A 7,638-nucleotide genomic window follows, 5' to 3' on the forward strand; every position below is an offset into this window, starting at 1 on the left:
TAAACTTATGCTCCTTCACTGAGAGGGAAGCAGTCTTTCTGAGGCGGGTTTGAGCACAGATGATATTTGATGAGCTAAGTAGAGACGCGAGAGAGCTTTATTTCGCGGTCTATGATAAGTAATTTTACCTGAACGTTACTTCACATGCTCAAACATAAACACTCACCATAACTTTGAAAAAAGAGGATTTAGGGAAAAATTGCACTAATTCCCTGGAGTTTCATGCAACAATATGTGCGTAATTTAGTTACCCTGGACGAGGGGGTGTGCAAAATCATAACGAACCTCAAACATGCGGGTTGCACGTGCAAGCGAGGAGACGCGAGGAGACGCGAAGAAATAAAAATTTAAGCTAAAATAGTCAACGAAACAGAGTCTCCCTCTACAAGAATCTGTCGACTGGAAGTTTTGTTTTTCGTGATTTCTTATTTAGTACAGTAGCAATATTTCAGAGAGGACGCTTTCTTAGAGTACTATTACGATAGCCACTACATAATTGATATACCAAAAAGCAGTAATAGAACAAGCGGTTAAGTCCATTTCCATCAACACACATTCTTTTCATAAGCTGTAAATGATCTCTTTCAAGCCACGCAACAACTATAAATATATTACTTTGCAAACGAAATGAAACGGATGCCTGTAAACTACATCAACTTAATAAACTTGTAACCTGATCTCATATGCCGATGGGAATTGTGTTCACACTCGATAAACTGTTGGGTGGGAATGTACTTCAAAAATTTTGTAGCCCTTTAGCACACACCAGATCACTTTCAGATATATCTTGCAACGTCGTCCTGGACTGGACTGCTGAAAGCCCCATCGTTTCCAAAACTTGCCATTATACCTCGCTTTGAGAGGTACTTCTTGTTGAATTTGTCACCGTGTAAGTCCAACTCTCCCCACCCTGCAGCAGATCACTTCTAGATGTATCTCGTAAAGTAGTCCAATGGTAGACACCAGAAAGTCATGTTCTTTCTCAAACTTGCAATCGTAGTTCACCTTGACTGGCACTCTGTTGTACTTGTGACCGTTTAAGTCCTACCCTCCCTTCCCCCCCTCCCCAGATTTGTGTCTTATCTAACGCAGCATGCGCTTTGATGGATGACTTGTGTTATGCAATAGCTTGGGATGATTTTTGTTATGCAATTACGTACTCTACATTTCGGCGAAGTAGACGGTCGTTCGCGACGTTTTATTGGAGATATTACGTACATATTTCGGCAATTCTCCTCGATTATTCAGAAACAGATGGTATTTCAGCCCGCTGGGAAGGATAGCGGCAAACTATTAAACTGCTCGCGATAGGAAAAGGATCAAATTGCCGACCAGAACCGAGCTTTGTCGGCGCAGACCGTCAGATTGAACGCTCAAGATCCTTATTTCACGTTGAACGACGTTGGAGAATAAGCCACTTCTGAAGCGAATGATCTTATGAAAAGCATTCTTTTCGTGATACAAGCCAAAAGTCAACTGTCTGGCTAACGAATCGAAACCGTCGAACAGTTTATGATCAGGTTAAGACCAAACCATTGAATTTGGAGACACTGCCGCTGTGGATGAGCAAATTCGTGAACAAAAGTGTTTGTCGTATGAACTCCGCCAAAGAACATTGGCGAGACATTACGTTTTGTGTGGAGGAATCTGAGAAAAAGGCGCATTCACAAAGTGGCGAAGTCTGTGGTGAGGTAAATAATAATGAGTAGGGAGACGGATTCCATAGGGATGCTAGAGCAAGAAATGTGCGGCATAAAGTCAATGCAGAAAGTGTAATGATACTGGACAGCTTGAGGTCGTGTGTAAACCTAAGGAGACTAAGAAGAATTAAAAGAGTGGTCGCGGCGCTGGAGGACCGCGTGGATAAAACTCTGTAGGAAAGAGTAGTTCAGCTCACCATGTAAGGTAGGTGTACGTTGAAGCTAAGTTGAATGATGATTATGATGATGCGTTTGGCGTTTTAGGCGGTTCTAGTGTTTCTAGTGATAATGAAATTTCTTCGAAAATAAGAGGCTTGCCATGAACAGCGATTAGTATGCAGTGAAAAGGTGGATAGCGTTGAGGGTGCACTCTGATTGGCTACTCAACTCAGAATACTTTTGGCTATATTCACCTTCGAGCAACACATTTGGCACACATAATGGATGCCGCGTATACAAACGACCCAGATTCAGTCTAAATTGTGTGCCTGAGAATAGCAGAAGGTACTCCACCACTGAGAAGTCCTACTTAAAAGGATGGCGCCCATAACATTTCTGATGGTGTGATAATACATGCTCTCGTTGAGGAGGAACATGACAGAAGATTTGAGAACATAATCAGATTATTGAGCAGCCTGGGGATGACTCTGAAGTGTGGCAAGTGTCAGTTAAAGATGTCAGAGTTTGGGTTCATAAGTCGTACTCTCTCTGCCCGTCGAATTGGTACACCAGATGTTAAAGTTAAGACTGTTAATGATGTTCGTGAACCGAAGAATGCTGCTAAAGTGAGGAGTATTATTGGACTGGTGAATATCACTGAATTTTTTTTTCCTGGCAACAATATCTGCACCTCTCCGACAACATACCACCTCTGAAAAGAAGTCTGTGGAATATTCAAATTACACATGGCCTTCTTTTTTCTCTTAGGACCAAAAATGGGAAACAATTTGTAAGTGGCCTTTCAAGAAGTATTTGGAGGGGAACGGAATTGAACATAGGAAAACCGCACTTTAATAGCCACAGGCCTAAAGAGAAATTGAAAGGCAAAACCGCAGTATCGAAATGGGGCTCCTACGTATTGCCGAAGCCGAGGGTTGCAGCTGAAAAGCAGAGATCGACATCTCCAAATTAATAGGTCGCAGTACACCGCATCAACAACTTGGGTTAGCCTTGCCGAATTATTTTGTGGATGACGCATCAGGACCAAACTAACCCACCTTTAAGAGTTTTAACTCTTAAAGGTGGGTTGGTTTAAGCATTGAAGATGAAGTCCAAGATTGCGACAGTGAAAGGAAAGGAAAAGGGAAGGTGTATGCAGACCGCAGGAGAAATTCATATCAAAGCAAGACCCAAGAAGATGACAAGGAGTTAAAGCGACAGATGGAAGAAAAGAAAATGTCAAAGAAGTCTCCTTATACAGTTTTTAAAGTCAGGAGAATGGAGGAAAAGTTTTCCTTGTAGGGGCTGACGATGTACAATATCGTCGCAATGTAATGTTTTCTCAAAGTACGATGATGATGTTATTTCAGCCCCGAATGAGTTAACAGACTCCTAAGATGCACAGAAAACATAGGAGAGTTCACCTAGCCTGGAGTGTAGACAATTTGGAAATGCTCCGTCTGATAGAGCAAGTGGAGATACTCCAGAGGAATACAGACCATCATACGATAGCACTGTGAGGCCAAACAATTCTACCACTTTGCGTACATTAAGAGTCAAAATATTACCCTCTAGAGTTCAACGCAATCTTCTTGGCTGCGTTCAGCTACGTGCAGAGCAAAACACTTAGACCCAGAAGTGAATGAGGACTTTATTCTGAGGAGGCTATAGTCTTAGAGCATACCCGAAGTGAGGGAATCAATGCTGGCCACTTAAAGATGGACCTAATTTTAGCCCGCTCCTAAGCCTTCCCTCTTTCCTCTGTGATGTCGGCTTGGACCAATAGCGAAACCCATTGCTTCCCCCAGCGTTTAGCCAACGCAGAGGGTTAATCGACGCCGATGTTTACCACAGCTTTTGAAGAATGCATAGAGGGGAAAGGTCAGAAATCCGAGGGGCGAAGCAATGCAGTGCTGCAACGCACTCAGGCTCTGACAATTGCATGATTACACTTTGTTCTGCACGTACATTTTTTTGGTTTAATCATCATAAAAGCGTACTTCATTGATATAAAAGAAAATAAAACGCACGCGAGCATAAGTAGTTGCAATTTCTATATGAGGAGAAACGTTCATGTGTTTCTCTTTTGTATGCGGTTCTCTCTTAACTCTTCTCGCCAAATCCTTGAGAACATACACAAATTAGCCTCCTGAGTATCTTTTGCCCTAAACACCGTGACTTACGTAAGGGTACAATGTCAATGGGTCAAGGAGAGATATATTGCTTTCAAACTCACAGAAATGCAAATTCTTTGGACCTTTAAAAGTTTGATTTGTTAATGAAGTTGATTGCCCACAACGCGACCATTATCATGATTTATGTTTGGATAATAGTAGCTCATCTCCTGTAACCTATCTGCAAAGAAATACTTACGTAGGCACTTACTAAGTTACTGTCTTATTCAAGGGATCTACAGATGTTTTTCTTTGACGTTGTGGTTTACCGGCGACCACGTTGATCAATGAGAATGTCAACACTATTTCGCCTGCAGGTTTGGAGAAATTGCCGACAATCAATCTACAGTTGACTCATATACGTTTTGATAACCAAAATGCTGACGCGCTCCCTGCTCTGCACTGAATTAAAGCCTGATGCCAATTTCTCATAATTTTTTAGGGTTTTAAAAAATGATGCGAGGAAAAATCGCACCACGTTTCCTAAGCCGCCGGGAGGTATCTTCAGACGAAAGTTATTTTCACTTGCGCTCGACCGTAGTGGGCATTTTTTCTTTAAACGGATGCAAAATTAATAAGTTTTTTCAGAAAGGATAAAGACCCACACCAGCCTTAGTTCAACGAACGTTCGCTTTTGTTCAAGTGGCTTTTTCAAACTGGCGATGAAGAGACTCGATTGACTCGTAAGCCGTTCAGTTGTGAGTGAATTCACTTGTTGTTCTGTATCTACGTTTAAAAAAATAAAATCAAAACAGGCAAAACAATGAATGCAAAATTGTTATCGCCTTTAGCTGTGCTAAATCATACACACAGAAAATTGTTCTCATAGTGATCACGGGAGGCAGAATTGCGTTACAGACTATCCATATTGAACAAAACGCAAAGTCACGCGATTTCGGAGAAAAGCGAGTCATGTTTTGCATCTAAAGGGAAATGTTGAGCGACGAATATGATTATCTGTACATGTTTGTGGATACTTTGTTTGGAATTAGACAAGAAAACTGGAGAAGGACCAAACAACGTATTTGTCCAGTGAACCATGAAACTTTCCTCAGGTATTCGTCTTTTTAAACCGTCTTTACCACCGTGTCGCTATTCCATCTGTTTTTAAGATGGCGGCCTGTCGCTCGCGCCTCGCAGCAGCTACTGATGTGTCAAAGCGTGGTCGGCCAAGAACTTCAGACACTGCTATTTGTGCTTCCCGGAAAGTTGCCGAAGCATTTCGTTTTGCTCGTATAGTAAGAGCTTGTAATTTTCTCACATTTTCGTAGCGAACAGCTTGAAATAACTTTGTTGGGTTTGCCTTGTGGCCTTTCGATGGTAGCATTAACATGAATCTTTGATTTTCTGGACCTTTCATGTTTCTAAGAATTAATTTGCTGTTAAAATAGATTGCTGCACCTTTTTGCCGACCATGTTTTAAACAGCAACAGTTCTCAGAAAAATGTTTGTGGCTCAATAACACTTCGCTTTTGACAGAACACTTGTGATTCGTTTTCAGAAATCACGTGATTTTGCATTCCTTTGTAATTAAGTCACTTAATGTGGTTACATTGTTAAGACAAGGAGTCAAGGAACAGAAATTGGTGGACGTACGAAAACTAAACTGGAACAGCTGGACACTTATGAAATCAGTTTGAGCGAAATAAAAGGACTTACAGTGAAGGACGTACTCTCATCAATCATGTAATTGCCTACTCTCATTAAGCAGATAGTCTGTGGCCTTTTTATTGTCCGGTGTCAATGTTTGATTTTCTTTATCTGTTGTCCTTCTTTCCAAGAATAGACGCATTATACGTTCAGGCGAACCTTAACATAGAAAAAACCTTTAATATCTGCTTACTTCGCAAACTTTTCATGTTACAAATTATGTGTTGACTGTTGTTTTCGAGTGCACTTCAGCAACAGACAAAGTTTAAGAGAGGTAACATTTTTTTGGATTCCGTGACTGCAATCAAAACAAGACTCTTCGCCAAGTGTGGGAGAGAAAGGGAAAGATTACGTAATATTGTCAGGCAGACGAATTGGCGTCGGAATCAAAAGCTGTAAATATTTTTAACTCCCATCTCGTGGGTAATCTTGAATTCTAGTTTGTCTAAACCCGCAAACTGAAACAAAGCGCCTAACAAGAATAAACTCCTTGAAATGAATTCTCTGAAAAGCAGGAAGTTATCCGATTACGTAAGATCACCGGTCATGTTTAGATGAATCAAAGCTTATGTCACATTTACGATCACAGCTGTCTTCCAAATGAACAGAAACTAAAAATTGTATTTCACACGAAATGTTTTGAGATTGAAGTAAGTTTACCGGCCATGTTTCAGACGATTTGAAACGTTGGTCATCTTTCACCGGCCGGTGGAAAGATCTTGGCTATTAAGATCATAAAAAACAAACAAACAATATCCAGAGTCGCGTTTCACGTGAAAAATTATGACATTGAATGCGCCATTGTACATTTGGACCATAAATTTCTAGAAACGAAATTTGTCAAACAAAAGATGGATAAAAAAAATCGTTAAGTATTCTTAACCGCAATAGCACCGATGCATGATTATTTCACAAACAATTATGTTCCTCCCTTAACGAAGTTCTTTATTTTTGTGAAGGCCAAGGTTGTCGCTATTTCATTGGCTTACTCATGACTGACTCGTGTTACAGGAGATTCTTTCACTTTTTACTTTTGTATCTTCAGCAAAGGACAAAGTTCGGAAAAGCACAAACGTTATCACAATAGGCGTGACGGGTAATTCATTAGTTTTCGTTTGTTTCAGTTTTGATAACAAAAATTGTATCAAAGGAACTCGTTGCTAGGAATAGAACATCATCAGTGAGATAAACTTTGTATCAGTTTGATCGCTGACCATTTTTTATGTGCTAAGTTGAGCCGTGAGCGAGTTTCTTACTGCATTTGCATTTATTTTAAATCACATAGCATAACATACGAAGTCATCTTAACTTTAGCAAGAGAGAATAAAAGGAAAAGATAGCCATAATCCTCAAGAGTTTCTTTGACATGCTATACAAACAAATTATCTACCTTGGAAACGTGAATAACATCAGCGTCAAGCGTGCAGGCTGCACATGTAAGCGAGGAGACACGTGAGAAACCATAATGGGGTTTAACCCCAATAACTCTTATTAGAGTTTCCTTGAAATGATAACCTAATAAGGAAGTTACTTTGGCAACATGAGTAACATCGAACTGAGTTTGAAGTGTGCAGACTGCACGTGTAAGTGAGGAGACACGTGAAGGGTTGCACGGAATCGTGATGAATGCGTTAGGGTTTCCGTGTACACGAGTCTGTCGATTACTCACGAATAGATTAAAATTGAAAAGAAGAGGAGTGTAAGATCTTAGAGCAGTATTGAAAAGAAATAGACAAGGTTTATAGCCTGCAAAATAATAATCTAAGCATCCCTCGCTGACAACGTTTACGAAAATACTTGTCCTCGGAATTTCGAAATTGTTTACACAACTCTGGGTTTGAAACGAAAACTGCAAGCGCATCAAAAATTTGCGTTACAATCTGGAACGGATGGGCGTGAAAGATAATTCCAAGAAATGTTTTGTTCCTGAAGTCCTGAAGAGATGAAATAGCCAA

The 7,638-nt window shown here is 40.4% G+C and overlaps 1 long non-coding RNA gene across 1 annotated transcript; it reads left to right on the forward strand.

The window, feature by feature from the left end:
• Nucleotides 1-1,146: 1,146 nt before the first annotated feature.
• LOC149041767 (uncharacterized) lies at nucleotides 1,147-4,796 on the forward strand. Its single transcript, XR_016189204.1, has 2 exons — nucleotides 1,147-1,905; nucleotides 2,628-4,796. It is a non-coding gene; the product is annotated as an uncharacterized LOC149041767 (long non-coding RNA).
• The last annotated feature ends 2,842 nt before the right edge of the window (nucleotides 4,797-7,638 follow it).

This window comes from Pocillopora damicornis, chromosome 8 (assembly GCF_964200805.1).
Source record: "Pocillopora damicornis chromosome 8, jaPocDami1.2, whole genome shotgun sequence".
NCBI lineage: Eukaryota > Metazoa > Cnidaria > Anthozoa > Scleractinia > Pocilloporidae > Pocillopora > Pocillopora damicornis.